The 21,170-nt window shown below is 42.6% G+C and overlaps 1 pseudogene across 1 annotated transcript; it reads right to left on the reverse strand.

Annotated features, from left to right (window-relative positions):
- Nucleotides 1-19,330: 19,330 nt before the first annotated feature.
- LOC147422608 (uncharacterized) lies at nt 19,331-20,393 on the reverse strand (annotated as a pseudogene). Its single transcript, XR_015186864.1, has 3 exons — nt 20,241-20,393; nt 20,109-20,158; nt 19,331-19,751 (listed from the first exon to the last, which is right to left on the reverse strand). The product of XR_015186864.1 is annotated as an uncharacterized LOC147422608 (transcript).
- Nucleotides 20,394-21,170: the final 777 nt, after the last annotated feature.

The following is a 21,170-nucleotide window of genomic DNA, read 5'->3' on the forward strand; positions in this document are numbered from 1 at the left end:
CATCTCGGATAGAGGGCAAGGTTTTCAAGTAGACTTGGTATGGGGGCTAATGCAAAAAGTATACATTACAAGGAGGCACTCCACACCATACTCCCAACCATCCTATATATAGGCCCCTAGCCCTCTTCCATATATAGACCCCTTTACTGCATGTGTGTTCGACACATTGCTTGGGCCGTGCCCGTCTAGTCCTACCCTTGGCATGACACCTTGTACAACCTTTGGCGTGCATCCTCTCTACTACAAGCCAGACATCTGTTTTGCACACACTATCTCCACTTTGGACCTACTCACACATCCAATGCACTGTAAAACACAAGAGCAAGAGAGAAGACAGACATGGACTTAGAGAAAAGGTGACATAGCCTATATCTGGTAGAATCCTTTAAACACAGATCCACAATGACAAAATTTGATTAAAAAAAGTTGCTTTTGCTTCATGCTCGATCCAAGTTCTCCTCCTCTTTGGAGGTCCAATTTGCAATCGGACTGCTCCACCAAAGATCATCCTGGTCTGCTTTCGGCCATTTGCTGCTCTCGGAACTTCTTTAAGTGGAGGTCTCGGCCCTCCTTATTCTCACCATCCCTTGGTCATCCATCCTCTATAGGTTGTCTCGACAATGGAGCGATCACTTTCAGCTCCTATCGCGACCTTGAATCCTCAATACCTCAACCCTATGTGCTCATGCATCCCCAATCTCACCTCTCTCGCTCACCTGCAAAACTGGTCCCTGCCTTACAAAACGCCAGCTCTCCACCCTCTGGCACTTGGCCCTTGTCGGCCTTGCTCCATACAGACGACACTCCTGGTAGCCCGTCTTTCCTCTAGTAGACCCATTCTCCTCTTGCCTTGTTCATGGCGAGCACCCTTGCGGCCTCCACTCCCCGCATGCTTTCCTCTAGTAGACCCATTCTCCTCTTGCCTTGTTCATGGCCAGCACCCTTGCGGCCTCCACTCCCCGCATGCTTGCCTGCAGCTTCGTTTTCAGCCCTCCAAGTTCCTGCACAGGTCGCCCTTGCAACTGGCGAGCCCCTCTCCTTGTAGCTGCTTACGGACTTCCCTCTTGTCTACATGAGCCACTGGCCGCCTTCAATCCACCGCCCCTCAGTGGCCGCAGCCCTCTGTTCTGCACCCTCCTGATCCCGGCACATCGCAACCTGCAGAAGTCCCTCCTCAGACCAGTTCTGTGCCTTCAACACCTACTCCTTGGTTGTCCTCTGTACCATGAGCCCCCCCCCAATCACTAGAACCTCTCTGGCCTTACTCTTGCTCACGGCCAAGCTCAACTGCTAGCCCTCCTGCAACTGACGGCCTTCCCCCTAGAGATCATTGCTCCTCTGCATGGCCCTTCACAAACACGGCATCCTCCTCCTTGAGCAAGCAACCTCAGCCTCTCTGAAGCCGGCCTCTGTAGCCCCTCCAACCTGCAGCTCTTGGCCCTCCAAACTCTTACAGGGGTCGCCCTTGCTACTGGTGAGTGCCCCTCATTACCTTTAGTCCTCTCGGCCTCACAACTACCACCCTTTTCCTCTACAACGCTCCCTTGATGCCCCCAATCACTGGCGGCCCTCATTGTCATGCAGTCCCGGGTCCTGCAGGTCCTTCCCCCCACACATGATATGGCCCCTCCTCTCTGCTATGCTCTTCTGACGACCCTTTTCTCTCTGCACTCTTCCCCCGTTTTGGCAACGACCCAGATCGCGCTTTCCTTTTGGATGCCGGGCAGATGGCATCTTCCATACTCGACCTGCTTCTATCTGTAGTCGCACCGATTCTCATGCAGCGTTTTTTTTTTCCTTCAAGTTAAATCTTTAATAAGCTTTGGGTTTGGTCCCCTTGTACACGCCAAAAATTGTCGAGGCAGTAAAGCTCCATAAAAAACATGTTTAGTCTGAGTGTCGGCAATCTTCTACCTGCATCCGATTGGGCCATTGCTAACCATTGGGCTTCAAGCATCCAGAGAGCTTCGAAATCACCAAAAAGTACACTTCGAGCACTCCTAAACTTCCCCAGCCAATAATGCTCAAAAAACACCTTTTGTCTTTTAAAATCTATATTTGACATACATACCCTGGCAAGTAGAGTCGCCTGTAGCCTGCAGACATCTCGCTCCAGATCCCATATCATAAACTCTATGGCATTTGCATCCAGCACCCCTTGCCTCGTTCCCAACCTTATGATATAAACATTTTCTCCTACCACCTGTGATAGGAAGAAACACTGACAGTTTCCACTAGCGAGAGTTCCATCCCGGTGTACATGTCCCCTAGCACCATAAAATACTTGCCCAATGTCCCTGCCACTTACCTGGAAACCGCCATGCCTGGACTTCTTGCACCTCCATGGGTTGACACAATGTCAAATGTATTCAAATGTATGGCATTGCACTATAAACGGGTTGTGGATCTAGTCACAATGCCGTTAGGACTTTGCAGATGAGATACTTAGTTCTTGCATGAGAGGAACTAACTAACCAGATCGAAGGGTGAGCGTTAAGAAAAAAAACCACAAAGAGTGTATGCAAATTCTTTCTTGATAATGTGATTTGCCGTTATGGTTGTGGATCTAGTCACAATGCCTTTAGGACTTTGGCAGATGAGATATTTAGTTCTTGCACGAGAAACTAACTAACCAAGTTGAAGGGCGAGCGTTAAGAGAAAAAAACCACAAAAGCTGTATGCAAATTCTTTCTTGATGATGTGAGTTGCCATTATCGTTGTGTGGAAAAGATCATTGTAGACAGAGGTGAACTACATACCGAGGAAGCAAGGGAGTTCTTTTCTAGATTAGGAATCAAGCTTTCTCCTATTACAACATACAACCATGAAGGCAATTATTGGTGGATATGCCGCGACGGACGTCAGCACAACGAGAACTCACCTAACAAGAATTGTCAGCTAAGGAGGAAGCTCGACCTCCATGCGTGTGGAAGCAAGCATAGGGTGTCAACCTACACTTGATCGACTATTGACTACTTCCTACAGAGGTCTCTACCCAATGTCTAAGTTATACTAGCCTTCAAGAGTACACAAGAGGAGATTTCTTACAATGCTTTCAAGAGCCAAATACCCATTAAATGTTCTCGAAACGCTACGAAACTTGATGGAAATCCCATTAACATCAATAGGTCGCTCTCCCTAAGGTCCGTGAACCAAAACCCCAACCCCAAACACCCGGTGCAAAATCACGTAGGATGTCTGGTCAAATTTTACAGGTCTTCGTTTTCGAAAACTAAAGTGCCTAATGTGTAGCTCTACTCATTGCGAACGCGTGGATATGCTGAAATGCAAAAACGGACAACGTATGCTCACAGAATCACCATATATAGCTCGTGGATCGATCTCGCAAAATCGGGCCGTACACCTACAATGTAGGTGTTGGTGCGTAGCTCTCTTCGGGGGCAACACGCTGCACTTCCTCACACTTGATTCTGACCACCAGTGCGCATGTAGCATCAAGATAAACTCTCACTCTCTCTCATACACAGAGTACGCTCAACTCACATAGACCAAAACTTATAAAAATGACAAAGGTCCTTGCATTAAGGTCAAAAGTAGTATAAATACCTTACAATCTCAAACCCTAATGTTCCAATTTAACCATTTACTCAGTCTAAATGTCAAAAATGGGATACAATTTGGAAGCTTCTACAAGCCCCACTATTTACAAAGGTAAAATGACGGTTTCTTCTCGATCAATGAATAATTACAAGGGAAAATTAGTATCCCCCCGGAAAGTCATCCTCCGTTGGGTGTGTCCAACTGCTAACACTCCCCCCCTCCTAGGTCATGTCATCCCCGACATGACAGTAGAGCTGCTTCTTCAATGGAGGATTTCTCGCATCTTCAGAAGAGACTCATACCGTGCATGCTGGGCCAGTAATGTAGGGCCGAATATATCTGTATCAATGGTGAAGAAACCAGTGTAGAAGGCTTCTTCAAAGGCCTGGAGATGTTATAGAATTGATATTTTATTATTTATTGCAGCTGAGGGGGAGATTGCACCCAGTGCTTGTGTCTTCTTCTCTTCTCTCCTCCCTCCTCTCTCACCGTGCTCGCGTAGCACTCCGCTTTCGGAGGTGCGCTTGCACGTTCTCCCTTGCTTTATTATGTTCTCTATCTCTCTATGTTCGTGTTGAGATCGATCATGTGCGTATGTGACGATTCAGGTATGTTGATTTATCGTTTTTATGGTTTGTATTGTGCTATTATGAGTACTTGCAAGGTAGCCACGCCTCCGACTGTAGCAGTGGTATCAGAGCTTTGAACACTCCTCTCAACGCACACGTGATGGAGAAACATATATATAAAGATAAGTGCAAATTATGACCTCAATTTGCATAATTTTTCTTAAGAAGCGGTTTCACGTTTTGCTTAATTATCCATCATATTTACTAATTATGCTTTAATTGACGTCTTGCCACAAAAAATATAGGCATAAGATTAGTAGGTCAAATATGTCCATGTAATTAGAACTCAATTTGTTTAGAGATCATGCCTATAAATCTTAGAGGCCCACTTAGTGTTGATCGTGCCATTACGAAGCCAATTATGGTAAGTAGATCATAGCAAATAAGACAAGTTTTACGAGAACAATTGCACCTCCACTTGCACGAAGGAGAAGATGAATTATAGGATTTTTAAAAAAAACATTTTTTTCCATATGAGAGGAACCTTTACGTATAGTAACGTAGCACAAACAATAATTAGAGAGAAGACATCTTCTGTCTAAGGGTCCTTCATGATTGTACTTGACGAACTGTTAATGCAAGAACCCTTACTCGAGAAAGCACCAATGTACTTAGTGGGAAACAACCCCAAGAGGCTACCCACCCAAAAAAAAATAAAAAATACAGTAAGACTGGATGGAGTAGTTCGTCAGTGACTCTGAGGGGAAGTCATGCACGTCGCTGACACTCATCACCGCTCATCAACGTGAGCTCCTAGCTATCATGCGGGCTTGTGTGGACGCAAGCAGCACCAAGGTTGAAGCGCTATGGCAACCAACAAGCAACTTGCTCCAGCCCGACAACGACGTCGACAGCTTGCCGACCAACCCACTCCATACACGGCATGCATACTTCCACCTGTGCCGCTTGTCCACCGCATGTAGCGCTTTTATTTTGTCCGTTGCATGCAACACTTATCCTCCGCTTGCCTACGTACTCATATCTCTCTCTCTTTCGACCAGCTATCTAACCGCTTCTCTTTTCTTTACCTTTCATTAGGTGCATGCAGTAGAAGAAACTCTCTTAATTTTTCTCTAAGTCGACCTCACTCACTCTCTCTCCCTTACAACCCCCATGTTGGTGATGGAGAGACACTCCACCATCTACACTCCCCAACCACCGCACGTTTTACTTTTGCATGGCAATAACGAATGACTACGTCTGGCCTTCTCATTTTTCGGCCACACCTGCATGATGTGCAGTTGTAGTTTCCGTTTCATCTTTGGTAGGCATAGTAGCCTCCCTGCCATACTATCTCAACCACACCTTCATCGTGCCTTCCACTTTGAGAGCCGCACATCACCACCAACTTTACGCTCAGTTTTGTCACCTAGACTCCCCCTTGAGACATAGCAATTGCAGATACCTCCGCCATCCAGCATCAAGCCGCTCGACTCATTATATTTTTTTCGCATCTTCTCTCTCTCTCTCTCTCTCTCTCTCTCTCTCTCTCTCTCTCTCTCTCTCTCTCGATCGACTGCAGCTAGTACAACATCTAATTCTCTCTTTCCCTCTTTCTCAACTATGGTGCCCTTCCCCCCCCCCCCGTTCTAATGTTTTCGACAAGGACGTCCCTCCACTAGCGCTACTGGCTCCCATGGCATGCATCTCTTTCTCCCTTGCTGCAGCCTCCCCAACCGCTCTACAGAATCTCAGAGGAGCTCCAGTAGTTTCGTTTGCATTACCCTGTTGATAACGTGGCCAAAGCTCGCAGAAATGCCAACTTACAGTCCAAACTAAGCACGACTCTAGCATGGACAGCAGGCATGGAGATTCTTTTGAGGGCACTCAAAAAGGATGTCAATATTGCAAGAGGGTTTGAGAAGAAGAAATGCAAGAGGGGGGAGGTTGTCTCAGCAACTTAGGCCCCCTGTAGAAGGTGGCCATCATGTCTTGTCTATCTCTCTCTGTCCATCCACCTCTCGCTATCTCTCCCCCTCGTCTGCTACAGTGGCGCCGCTCAACAAATAAAAGAGCAGCATCTATTTTATGTGCACGCACCTCAGTTGGTATGCCCTGCTTTCCTTGCATATGGCCGGACTTCTTTGGCCACGCCTGATCCTCCAAAAACCAGCCTGCCACACACACACTATCTCCTCTCACTCTCGTTTTCTCTCTCTCTCTCCCCTAGCCAAGTGCGACTACTTCCACGGGTGGACATGTACGAAACTCTGCAGCGACGGCTGCAATACTTTCTCAGATGACGCCCGATGTAGGGCATCGATGATGATGATGATGACGTCTTCAGTCTGACGAATTTAGGGTTTTCATTCAGTCTTTTACTTTACTTCATTTTATTTTGTACCCAGACATTGTATTAGATCCATAATGATGGTATCAGTTTGTTCCTGTAGGGCTGTCAAAGACGAATAATATAACATTTCATTTCATTTCGCTCTCTCTGTTTTCCCCCCCACACTACTTACAGAGCCGAACATTGATGAAGTTCTTCAGCAGTCAATGTAATACTTTCTCCGACAATGCATTGTCGGACATTGTCGATGATGACACTTGCTTTTAATTTGTCAAGTCTTTCACTTTACTTCATTTTAATTTTGTACCCCGGCATTGGAGTAGATCCCCAAGAACTGTATGTGATTGTTCTCATAGGAAATTTTTGCATTTCAAAGACTGTTAATATAACATTTCATTTCAATTCATTTCTCTCTCTCTTCCTCCTTGTCAACAGACAGTCAATGTATAGCACTCACACTCTTATAATTCTTTCTCTCTCTATCAGTCACCCGATGGTGCCTTACGTAGCCGCATAACTTATTGGTCCTACGGGGTTGCAGTTTTCAACCTTGTCGTGTTTATTGTATCCATTCAAAGAAGTCGTTCCTACGAAATTTCTTCTCGAGAAATTCTCTTTACGAGAGCAGTGGTGGAAATCAAACTTTGCATTAGGTTAATTATAGCAATGTTTGTTGATGGAGTTAGGGCTTGCCAAAAATAATTTTCCTAATTGAAGAAACTAACGGCACACCTAAAGCCCTTTCGTTCTTTGTTAGGTCAAACATTCAAATAGTTTCAGGTATTCACACTAAAATTTGTAAAACTTTACCAATTTACTTGAAGGAAAGCATGGAATCTAACCGAAGTTTTGTTATTTTAGCTAGTTTCATTAACACTGGTGAAATTTTACTAGCTTTTAATTTTCTTGCGACAACAATCAATGGTTTAAAATTTACTCACATATACAATCCATCTCATCGATATATGCCATCCATCTGTACAACTTGAACTTTATGGTATCTGTACTTTGGTTTGGTCTATCTTGCATGACATTACTCACATGATGAATTTTGTTGTTGACCTTTGTTTTTCAGAAATTGCTTAGCATTTGCCGATTTGGATACTAGTTACTTCTGCAAACCACCTCCAGGTACGTAATTTCTCGTTGTTTTCCACGATATTTTTCTCCTTAATGAATCCATTCCTACATATATCTACAGCTATCATATTTCTTAAGATCACATCACTTACGCAACATATCTCATCTGCCTATACTGCAATGACACCCCTTACCATATTCCTACAATAATACTCACTTTCTCTACTTGCTCGGAAGTTTATATTGTTGGTGCATATATTTAAGGACACAACGTCAAGCAGTTTGCAATAAGGATAATACCACTGGAAAATTTGAAAGCAAAAAGATCTTTTACTTCCTTGCATTTTCTTATGGCATATGAAATTAAGAATCCATAAAATTCTGGCTTGTACTTGCACTGTATGTAATTTCTATTGAGAGGATTCGGCATTAAGCTATGCAGCTACTCATATGAGTTGAGGTGTTTTGAGTTAGTGAATAAAAATTTGTAAGTACTCTGCTACTCAACTACACTCCAATGTGGTGTCACACAGGTAGTACATGTTTTGTCTTTTTATGTCTTATCTAGTCCATTGGTCACATGCACACAGATCCGCCGATTTAGGCAGTGTGTAAATGCTCATCTTGGTGTAGATTCGCCGATTTAGGCAACACCAGTTATCTGTGCAGATCCGCCGATTTAGGCAGCACACTGAAAATTACAGATTCATGATTTTTAAACAATACCAATTGCAAATTCGCCAATTTACGCAGCATTAGTGCAGATTCACCGATTTAGGCAGCACACTTTATTGGTGTAGACTCGCCGGATGAGGCAACACCGATCACAAAATCATGCTGCAGTGGCTAGCCACCACTGCAACTGGTATGATTTTGTTACCCGGGTATACAAAATGAAGGATATTTGGATTTGGATTTATGGAATTGGACTTGAGAATGATGAGAATTAATTATTGAAGGATGAGTGTGACCAATGATATCCTGATTCATCAGGGTATGACATATACTGCTTATTCTAGTGGTATGGGACACTAGACTAGGTAGTATGTGGATGACGGCAGGTATACTAAATGTTGTCTAATTTTATGAAATTTTCTTTTACTATTTCCTACAGATTTCTAATCATTGTTTTTGACAAGTATTGTTTGCAGTTTTTTATCTTCGCAACTGAGACAGTTGCTCTCCAACGGAGAGGTATGTTATAGAATTGATATTTTATTATTTATTGCAGCTGACAGGTGGAAAAGACTAGACCCATCTTGGCCTATGTGAATGGATGCGAATGGAAAAGACTATACCAAGCTAGGCCTATGCGAATGAAAATATATACATTGTACATTTTATTATTCAAGTGCTCTTTTATGAGCTTTGGCCATTTACGACCGGCCGGCCAGTTTGTAACCAATTTGACCATTCAAGAAATCTATATAACAAATACGTGCAAGAGGAAAATGGTCACTCTTGCACGGCGGGAGATTGCACTCAGTGTTTGTGTCTTCTTCTCTTCTCTCCTCCCTCCTCTCTCACCGTGCTCGCGTAGCACTCCGCTTTCGGAGGTGCGCTTGCACGTTCTCCCTCGCTTTATTACGTTCTCTATCTCTCTATGTTCGTGTTGAGATCGATCATGTGCGTATGCGAGGATTCAGGTATGTTGATTTATCGTTTTTATGGTCTGTATTGTTCTATTATGAGTACTTGCAGGGCAGCCACGCCTCCGGCTATAGCGGGAGATGATACGAGGGCAAAAACATTATTCGCTGATAGAGGACATGTATCACCTCATGGGAAGGTTGAGCAGACATTTCATACGCACATCTATATGTGTCTTGGAAGAAGAATATGCTGTTTGTTGCATGTGCAGGTTTAAAGATCTCAAAAACTGCCAGAAGGGTTTTACATATTTTCCTGAGCATGATGCAAGAGAGGTCAGGCGATCCAGTGAACAATTTAATGGCGCCCGATAGGGTTTTCACCATGTATTGCACACTCATTCTCTCGCCTTCCTTCAAGCCTGGCAGCTTTGGGTAGTTGAGCCACGTGGGGTGGCTTTTCTTCATTAGCTCTTGTTCTTTCTAGGTTCGTATCCTTGGTAGAGGGCAAAAGCTAAGATTGTCTCTGATTATTTTAGGCGCCTCTACCAGATGTACTAAATACTGTTGGTATTTAGTTAGCCATGCCTTCCTCCATTTTGGTTGAGAGTCCACAATAAGCTTAACACCCTCTGGTTTGGTGATATCTTCTTCATATAGTCGCACTATCAGCTCCTCTTTAATCCTCCTGTTTATTGTAGCAGCTTCATACTTGAGAAGAGGATATGGGAGAGAGGGTTGTAGACATTCATGTCGAATGACATTTGCATCTAATTTTTGAATGGTCATAGACTTCAATAACCTCTGCTCCCACTCCATTGCTTCTTTGGCGGTGTCTTTTATTGCCGCTTCTATTGCCTTTTGTAGCTTTTCTTCTTCTTCTTATGTCAGATCCCGGGGCTCTTGGGATGGTCCCACAAGGATGTCCTCTTGCATTTTTGTGTCCACTGGATCTGACACATTGTCTATGTCAATTCCTTCCATTGTTGTTGGCCCTGTGCTCAAGTGTGGCTCTTCAGTCTGCTGTTGGCCTTTTAGCTCATCAATATGCTTTTGATATGCTTTCTTTTCCTGTTCAGCTTGATCCCCCATGGTCACTAACAGGTCGTTTAATTCAGCATTGGCTTTCTCAGCCTCTTCTAGCTTCTTCTTCTTGTCTTCATTTTCAGTTTGCATCATATTTAGATCCTCGTCCATCTTCTTTTTCAAGGTTGCTAGCTCATCTTTCATGGCCTTGTTCTCATCCTCCAAACGGCTTTGCATCAATAGGGAGCCCTCGGCCAACATCAATCTTTGTCTCTTCTCTAGTGTCAACTCCTTTTGGAGTTCCTTCATCTGTTCTTCATATATATCCTTCTCTGAAGCAGTGCTAGTTGAGGTAGCGGCTCTGACTCTACCCGGAGATGCCCTTAGCCTCTGGATGGTCTGATCTTTCACTTTCATTTGATGTTTTAGCTCTATAACTTCGTCCTGGCTTGCCTCATGTTCTAGATCAGCTTTTTCCTTAGCATTCCTCAAAGTCTCCACTTCTTTGGACTCATCAGCAAGCTGGAGTGTCAATTTGTCCCTTTCTTCTCTACATCTGTCAATGATTTGCTGATTTTCTTGTACTCCTCCTTTGCTCTTTGAAGCTTTTTTTCTGCTGCCTGACTTTGACTTTCCAGCTCTTGGTATCTTTTTAGTGCCGCGTCCAGATCAGCTTGCAGCTTGGCTTACTTCTATGTGTTCTCTTGGTCCTGCTTTTGCAGTGAGTCCACCTCGGCTTTGGTTTGAACTTCATTTGCTTTGAGATTATCACACTCAATCTCAGAGGCCATAGACTTTTCTCTGAGCCCAGTGAGTCTTTGCATCACTTCATCCCAATCATTGGCTTGTGTCTTTAAATCCATTGTATCTGTGGCCATTTCCTTCAACTCCACCAATCAAGGGCTCAACATATATTCTTTGGGCCTAGTGCTAGACAACTCAAAAGCTGCATTAGCTGCCTCTTCTCGAGACTATCCAGCATCTAGTAGATCAAGGAATATTCTATAGTTTTTTTTCTTCTCAATCTGGCTTCTCATCTTTTGGTTCAATTTCTGCCTTCTACTCTTTCCCTTTGTTCTGCTTTTCCTTGGAGTCTTGTTGCCCATCAGATTTGTTCAACTCCTCAATTTGTCGGGTTTGAGGAGGACTAGGAGGAGGTGGTGATGGTAGAGGGCTGGATTCTCGGTTTGATGGTGGGGTTGGTTGCTTCTTCTTGAAGTCCCAATCAGCCTTTGTTTTCCTCTCTCTTTCTTGCCCTTCCTGCTCTTCTAGTAACCCCCGTCTCACATCATCAACTTCTTCTTCGGTGAAAGGTATGTTTGGGATATTCTCAGTTGTAGCATCTAACTTTTTGAAATTCTTTATATAATCTTCAAAGCAATCCCTTTGAGTTCTTTGAGAAGATCTAAACATTGTCTTAAATGAGGGCTTCCATAATTCGCTCAGATCCCCTTTTAGCATCCTCTCAGCTCTGAAACTCTCCATTAGTCTTTCTAGCCTTGCTGCTTTCTATGACTTTGTTTCCTTTACTGGCACCTGCAGAGTTTCTTTCTTTCCCTTCTTGGGCTGTGGCGGCTCTTCTGGCACTCTCTCTAAACGGCGCTTCAACCTTGTGGCTACCCTTGGAGCCTTAGGAGGCTCTTCTTCTTTGTCTTCCTTCAGCTTAAGACAATCATTTTGGAAGGGAGGTAGAGGCCAATTTCCCTTGGCATGCAATGATCCATAGATGACTTTGGTTATCAACTCACCATGCACGATATAAGTTGGATTTTTGGTCCCCATTTTCACAAGGTTGTCGTGAATGTAAGCGGCATAGTTTATCTCCCTCAGGCAACTCTTCTGCATCGCCCAAGTGAAAGTGGTGGCAATAGCTCCAGGTGGCATCCTATATTTTTGTGGCCGCTTGGTACACATGTGGAAGTACTGATTGTATAATTGGCTCATGATGGCCACCTTCGGGTTTGCAATATCTTCAAATGTATAGTTATTTTCTTCTCTGAGTAGACCTTAATGTCATGCTGCCTCTTAGTCACACTGTCTCCTTTGTTAGAGAGGTCAAGTGCTGCTGCCAATACCTTCTCTGTGATGACAATCATCCTATTAGGCTTGCCTTGCATATCTGTAACTCTGGCTATGCCATCCTCATTGATTGTGGTGACAAATTCCCACACTCTTTTAACATCAATCCCTGCTGGCAAGGCTTAAAACTAATTGTGTAGGTTCAGTTTCTCCAAGTAGTCCCCCATCTTGCTCTTGACAAATCCATTGAGCTCTTGAGGGATCATGGGTAGCTCTACTGCATTTCCCTCTGGATCTTTAAACACTCCTTGGTAGATTCTCAGATCATTGGTTTCTAGTAGGTCATCTTGTATCCAAGTGCTTGTGGGCTTCAGGGTTCTCTCTGGGATAACAAAAGGCTCCGCTTCTTTTAAGTAGTCCTTGATAGTCATCCTCTTCTTCTTTGCAGGCGACTTTGTGGCTGCCATGGATCCTGTTGCACTCAGTAGTCCAAAGTTAGCATTTTTTATAGATACGCTGATAAACTGAGTCTTGAGTACCCAAATGATTTGAAAATTGAAATAAGAACTCAAAAGGGACTAGGGAAGCCATGCATGTGCCCACAGCAGGTTTTTGGCTGAAAAATAAGCATGTAGACATCCTACGTGTAGGATGTCTACCTTCTGTGATTTTGATGAAACTTGACATGCTTGTGGCCCTTGACCTGTGCAACATGGCTATGTACTTGGAATTTGGTTTGGACATCAAAAAGTGCAATTTTGAGAAGATTTAGGCTTTTGGCTCACAAAATGGGTAGGATGTCCTATATGGATGGGCAATTGATATCCAATTGGATTGAAATTTGATATATAGGCTTCTTATACCATGTAAAAGACTCCCATGATGTCAATTCTTGCACAGAAGGTCAATATGACCCTGGAGACATCCTACACGTAGGATGTCTACTATCTTAGAATGACTTGATTTTGGTTCTATGGGTAGCCCTTAGCATGTAGAACATGGTGTTGTTCTTAGATTTTGATTTGAATAAGTATCGGTGTTGTTAGGAGCATGCATAGTGTTTTTAGGTTCAGAAAAGTGCATCTTTGAGGTTTTGGGGGCCAAATGTGATGGGTCTATCTTGAAATTTGATATACGAGCTTGTGAAGATGTTATAAAGATATTTGGAACTCAAAATCACCAGCTGGAGGTCAAATCGGGCATTTAGACATCCTACGCGTAGGATGTCTAGTTTGGCAATGTGATAATGAGTATATTGTGCAAGTTTCATGTAATTTGGACTAGTTTTGGTAGGTCTAGGACCCTTTATTGCCTCTATGCTCTAACTTTCCGTTTTTGATGCATATGAGGTCAACTCTTGTCCAAATGTGATGAAACTTGATAGCTAGCATGTATAAACTATGTAGAAGTTGTGTATGAAGTGAGATATTGAGTTGGGTGCCCAAACATGGCCTTGAGACATCCTACGCATAGGATGTCTCTTGATAAATTCTTTTGGAGAAGTGCTACTAGTATATGCCCTTAGCCCCCTTGAGTCCCCTTTGAGCCTTATTTCAAATAAAAAAGTCAAAAAGATAGATAGAAACTCCCTGTTTGGCTTTCCGAGCCTCTGATTCGTTTTCTGACTCTTGGAGTGCTTTTCGGTGATGAAATTTCTTGATGTTAGTCTCCATAGCTTCATGGTTCCTTGGGGAACCTTGCCATATGGTTTTTGTTGGCTTTGTCTTCACCAGAGCTCCATCTGGCGATTTGTTGCTTTGGAGTTTCTCATGATTGCGTTTGCATGCCGTCGATGATTTGTAGTGGTCTACCACTATGGCAACAAGGTTGTACATAGGCATAGATTCCATCAAACATAGGGTGAAAATAATGACTTGTTGTCAAAAATTTGCATCTTCTAGCCTTTTTGATGACGGAATTGGAGGCTATCATTTCTCCCTCACTTAGCTTGTGAGCTCCCGTGAACAAAACTTGATGAAGAACATTCCTGATTCGGCATACTTAATCAACTCCACTTCACTTCACTTCTCACTACTCAATTCTACAAACAACTTCAGCTCCAAAAACCCAACAACTCCATCACTCTTCTCTAAAAAATCCTCAAACTCTCATGCTTCAAACCTCTACTATCCTCCTACTCCTATACTAACTTCCTAACTCTCATCAAAACATATGATAAGGAGAAACGTCATCAACTTTATGCCCACACGAACCCACAAACTTCATGTGAAGAGAATGGCAACACCCAACTTCAACCACCAAAAATAATCCCAACAAAGATATAAACATTCAAAAACTCCCTCACTTAAGATCTACAATAAAATCAGCCACCCCGAAATGTGACCCTTGCTGCATCAAAAAGCTCTGACGTAAGGTTTTTCAGCACTCATTTACCACCCCAAAATCACTTTGTTGTTTCACTGGAAACATTTGTGTGGGACAGGCCGCTTAAATTTCAAAGGTAGCTTAAAAGAGGCAATACTATTTTGGAGTTCCATTTCAACTTCCATCTGGAAATTGGCAACGGTTTGCAATTTTTGCTTTCCAAAAGAAACCTTAGTGTTGTGTTGGGTTAGGGAGACTTTCATCGTTTTCAGTGCATGATAGAGACTTACTTTAAATGTTTATTTCACTTTCATTTCATATCCTGACATGTCTTGAATTTTTTTGCATTCTATTGTTTTAGAATGTTAAAGTGAAACTTCACTTGCATAAATCTAGTAAATTCTATGGACACACACACACACATATCAATGAGTTTTTTTAATTTCATACTTCGTTTCATAGCCTCACATGGCTTGACTTTTTTTACATTCTATAACCTAATTCTAGTCAATATCCAGGAAAGTCTCTTTTATTAAGCGACTGTCGACTGAGTTTCCTTCCCACAAAGAAGAAAACCGGAAATACTAGCATAAATTTAAAATTTGCAAGATTTTTGAACTATTTTCTCACATATTTCACCAGTTTTTCTTACCTTTACCATGGTTTGCAACTAGGTAGTCTCCATTTTCAACCGGCTCAAGGCTCAGCTAAGGTAATCCTTTCTTGAATAGTGATTCTACTTAAAGTCAACCTAATGATTTTATCACGTTCTAATTATTTTATAAATCCATCGTGATTCTTTCACTTGTTTTGTTTTTGTAGCGCGTGAAGTGACATAGACACAAAGAGAGAACACTTGCGGCTCATCGATGAATCTCGCTCCAGGAGCTCTGCCATGGTTTTATGCATCTCAAGCATCTCCTCCTAGGCTCGGTGTCTTGTGCTACTGTTGCTTGATCTTCTTGTTCAATGAACGGCAGGCTGTTTTTGGCCCCCTTCAATACCCTTCTCAATCATGGCCCTACTTCCTGGTTGCACTTTCAGATGCCTCAGATCTACCCCTTCCTCCTTTGCTTCATCGACCAATCAACTATACTCAGTCCCTCTTCTCTGTTTCACTCCCCTCCGGCTCTGATAACAATTTCTTGCATCCACTGCTCTACGATCTTCCGCTCTTCTTCTACTTCCCCTTGCTCTTTCCCACTCTCTGCTACACCTACCCTCAGCCATCTTGCTCTACCCTCAACCTGCAGGTCCGTCTTCAATCCTCGGATCTTGCTATACCCGTAATCTGTGGTGATGCCTTGAAGTTTCCGACCTGCTACACCTGTAATCCATGGAGATGCCTTGAAGTTTTCGGTTCCTATTATCTTCTATCCTTGCTTCAACCCCATTCTTAATGGCTTTATCTGCTACCGCAACATCATATTCCTCCTTTCTTGATTTGCATTCCACTTACTTCAAAAATTTGTCCCATTTCCTACAACTTCATGGCTAGCCCTTCCAGACGAACACACCCATGATATTCACCTTCCAAGCAAAAGAAAACTTACCGAACCAGTTCGAGCATGCGAGATATATGCATTGGAGTTCTCCATAGCCACGAAGGCTACAAGAATGCTCTCAAGAAACACACACACACGCTCATCATCTCTCTCCTCTCTCAAGAATGTCCATAGCCATACACATAGGGAATCTTTCCTAATCTAGAGCACACAGGAGATATGACAGCCATCATCATCCTCACTCTCTCCTTCTTCCTCCATAGATCTTGCAAGAAATCACACAGACAAGAGAGAGCAAGTGAGTGCCCAAACCAAGGGTGGGTTCAGAAAAAGGCAGCGGCAAAGCCAGCTTCCTATCCTGCCTTTGTCTCCCCAGTTCACAAGACACTCGGTAGTAATGAGTAAAGAGCTTGAAGACCAGGCATTTGAGCGAATGGAGGGCTAGCGCACTCACTGTTTCTACACAACTCGCAGATCCCGCTGAAAAGGAGGGTGGAAGTTTGCAATTTCGGAGGGGGGGGGCTCGCCCAACTCATGGTGGGTCCGGTAGAGAAGATCGATACCTTCAGCCAATCGTTGCAGTCCACGGAGGATGCACAACAACACACTCTCTACATCTTTTCTCTCTACTCTCTCTCTCCATCTAGCTCATTGAACCCCAGCCCAAGAGAGTTGGAAGAAGCCTTGCATGGTTATTTTTGCGATAGATCAAAGATCCATTGGGTTTCTAGTCCCAAAAGAAGGTTCATCACTCCATTCACCCATTTCCACTGCTTGTATCAAAGGTAGAAGAAGATGGACGCCTTTTCCCTCTTCCCTCATTAAATGAAAAAGAAGATGTAGTAGCCCTACATCTATCTTTGGTGGAACAAGTCAATGCATTGGAAAAAGTGTACAAGGCTACTAAAGAGCCCTCCAATAGCCAATGACCCACTCCAATGGAAACACGACCGCAAGCTAGCCTTAGAGTCCGATGGTTGAATAGCTACAATTATCAAAGCCTCTGATAGAAGCCTAAGAACTTAATAGGACGTTCTGATTGCATTCAAGGTGTGTATGCCCTTGTTATGTAATTTTTTTTCTTTAATAAAATTTATTGCACTTTAGTTGCTAAAAAAGTATCATTATATGACATGATGGATCACTCCCTAATGAAATGGATTTTGTACTGGTTATGTGACCACTTTCAAATGCTTTGAATGGTTTTGTGACCACCTTCAATGCTTTTATATGACAAGGAAGGCACAACTTCAACTGACAACGATATGTGCATGCCCATGATAAGCTTGATACAAGCTTGATACCCAACCTTTGCATCATTCGTGTTAGGTATATGCTCCCAACCTATTTACACACATCTCTCGTTTGCATACCCCTACAATGCCCACCCTTGCACTAGCTCGCGATCCATGTAGACCCATCCCAACCTATGTGAATGCATATGTTACTTGTACACTCCATCTCCAACACTTTTTGGAAGGTGATTCTTTCAACTTGCCTCACAAGCTAGGAATAAGATCAGCTTGAGCACTTGATCTCCTTGCACATGGAATTTGGCCATCCAGCGAGCACTCACATTCAACTCTCTCTCTCTCTCTCTCTCTCTCTCTCTCTCTCTCTCTCTCTCTCTCTCTCTCTCTCTCTCTCTCTCTCTCTCTCTCTCTCTCTCATGAGCAAATGAACGACTCACATGGTGGAACACTACCAATTTTATTACTTAAGCCCGTGTCACACATGAGCATTGTACAAGCATTAAAAGGGTGACGTTGGGCATTGTTTGTGTCACAAGAGAAGTAGAGGCTAAAACAGTTATATGTGCTCAACAAATCGACACAACCCAACTGGACGTCTAAGCGAGGGTAGTGGAACTCGAAGCTTGTTGAACACCCTCGTGCACAACCCAAGCATTAAAAGGGTTAGTTTGTATTATGAAACCAAAAGAAAGTTACATTGCAAGCCATGCTCCTTTCGAGCCATGGCATCAACAAGAAGGTCCAAATGGAGGGTGCCACCTTGAAACCATCCGATACTCATGGGATGGGTTGCCACCAATGAGAGGGCCTTGCCTCATCACCTTCCCTTGCCAAAACCAGATGCTATAGATATCGGTTTTTTCTTGCCATTCTTTTTATCTGACTCACAGTGGTGGTTTCAAGAGCCTGATAACTTAACCATATGGCTAATGAGGTCTAGTTTCTGGTTATGTAGTCCGACTTCCTTAGTAACTAGCTCTGTCTTGCCTTGCACCTCCATCGAGGGGCACTCTGTTTCTTTGCTACTCCAACCAAGGTTACTGATCTCTAACTTATTCTGAGCCTCTTCAGCCATGCGTTTTGTCTCTATACTTGTCGACTTTGGCTTATCATGAGCCTCTTCCACACGGAATTCCGTCTCCTTGCTTGCCTCTCCCTGGTGCATGTCACTATCCCCGGCCTCCTCTATAGGGATATTGGAGTTAGAAGGAGGACTTCTTAGTGAAACATGCAATCATACCAAGGTCTCCTCCAAGAGTGAGATTTACAAGAACAAAGTGGAGGAAAGAGGAGACCTATTAAAGAGGCTTTAAAATATTTGTGTCCAGCTAGTATACATTCAATCACATATAGTTGAGGAGAACACTTGAAGGTACTTCAAGATTCATATGGCAAGGTTCTCATGGTTCCAAAGGAGAAAGAGTTGTTTCCAAGTTTAGTAGACGTCAACAAGTCTTTAAAGTAAGAAGAGAAAAGCAAACAAGGAGGCAAAGATGAGATGGAGATGGAGCATGTCAAAGGGTATCATGTGTTGCAACCTCAAGTACCAAATTGCATGTCAAGGGTACAAAGATGGAGCATGTTAAAGGGTAATCATCATATGTAGCAACCTCAAGTACCAAAATTGCATCAGTTGAGGGGGGACTAACCTTATTGTCAAACGATAAGCATACTATAGATCTACGTGTTCAATTGTTGACACTGGGAATGGCTCGATTTTCTCGGTTTTGTTCAGTTTGAGCAAGTGTGGACATTAAGTTGCAAGTCCTAAAGTTGCCCAAATAAACACCACCTTATACACTGCTTTGTGACCACATAGTCGTTATTATGCTATATCATACTCAAGTTCTTGACAAGTTCTTCTCATATGTACAAGTTTGAATGTTACAATATTGTTCTTAACTAAATGCTTCAAAGGATGAGAGCAATACTTTCAACCACAGCTTTTTTTTTAAAAACATTTTCTTGGCCATGTTTTATAATGGCAAAGCAGACAGAGAATCAGATTTGTGCTAAAATCTAGGATATTTGCTAGGAACTATAACTAAAATGCCCAATTATTAACCTTGAAAATCAAGGTCCAATGGAATTACAACTAGGATTTTTCATTTCAATTGGAAAATTTAGACTACAAACTAGGATATGTGTGCACTACTTTCAACAGCTTGATAGAGAACATATCCTAGTTTGCCTCATACACAATGTATCACCCTAGAGAACATTATTGCTAGAGAATATATTCAACTTAGCTTGCCTCATACACATCATAAATAAGATTTGAGAACATATATCACAATGATGCACAATCTCAAATTCCCATGTTTTGCAACCTCTTTGTCATTTACAAGTGTCAATTTTTGTAGTTAGTCCACTATTTGTCATTTGCAACATTTGGTTCCGTCAGGTCCATCTACACCAGCGTCTGCTAGCGCACGAACCCCAATCGATTGTCTAACGAAGACTTTACCTATCTACAATAGATGAGCTTGGTAAGAACATTGTTTTTAATTAGCGTATACAACAGTTGAAGGATTCAAAAAACAATGGAAAATGCCTTGACAAATGCATACACATCAGTCTTGCAAACAGAAGAGAGTAATTTGGTCAAAATTTCATGCTCCTTCTGCATAAGTTGTATGGATATGAATCCAAATACCCCAACCATTTATTTGTACAAATGCATGAAAATGTTTTACATACATAGATGCATACAATGCTTATATATTTATGTGTATAGATATCCTATTATAAAAGGCGGAGGAACTCCAAACCCCCTGACACATATTGTTGCGTGTGCAGGATTGGCACTTGGACGGATTAGGGCATACCATGCGATTATAGTCATGAATAGAGATGGAGCGACGTCTGATTCTTTCGCCTGCAACAGAGAATGAAATCTTAAGCTATCAATAATATTATCACGGGAGAGACAGACAGAGAAAGAGGGAGAGAGAAACGACCTGATATAGAAAGATGTGGAGCATGAGGTGCTGCTGTGCTTGAGGTGTGCTGTGGCAATGGTGGGGAGTCGTAGCAGCCATGCATAACACGATTATGATCACCACCAAGTACAGCCTGCAGCGCTGCGTATTGGTAGAAGAACTTGTCGCCATTGCCAACTCTCTCTCTCTCTCTCTCTCTTCTCTCTCTCTGTGTCGTGTTAACTAGCGCAGCAGCCTGTCTGTGATATATACATATCATGAAGCCTCTTTCAAGAGACTCCTCACCATTTTTCTACGCTCTTACCAGTCAAAAGTGTTTTGTGTCTCAAAGTCCACAATACTAAAACAATAACTCACATGAAATACCTACATGTCTATCTACATATACGTACGTATATACAAGTGATAACTGATATACATGAAGTACCTACATGTATACGTAGATATACATTTGTTCTCATATATATATATATATATATATATATATATATATATATAATATATATAAATATATATATATATATATATATGCATCCAAACATTCCTTTATGTGGTATAGTGTGTGTTAGAGTGGGGAACCTCAAGCTGAAGAGAAACCCACCATGATAAGTAATCTACAACAAGTAGGCCATAACTCAACACCCACAAAGGGCAAATGTGGCATACAACTAGAGCCACTAGTTCAAAGAGCCACTCCAATCTTTTGAAAAGCTATCTCATCGCTTCAAAAATGGCATGGAGTATTGTATTGAGAGATGCTACAAAGAAATGAAATAGTACTCTTGAAGATTAAGGAAGCAATATGTGATTGATCCTAAAGTTCCATTGATTGGATTTTAAGGCCTAACAAATACCCATGAAACTAGGAAGGAGGTATGATTTCTTTGCATCTCTAGAGGTATGATAGAAATTGAGTATATTACTAGATGTTTGTATTGATGTATGCTT

Source organism: Adiantum capillus-veneris, chromosome 27 (assembly GCF_014529385.1).
Source record: "Adiantum capillus-veneris isolate H3 chromosome 27, ASM1452938v2, whole genome shotgun sequence".
Classification (NCBI taxonomy): Eukaryota; Viridiplantae; Streptophyta; class Polypodiopsida; order Polypodiales; family Pteridaceae; genus Adiantum; species Adiantum capillus-veneris.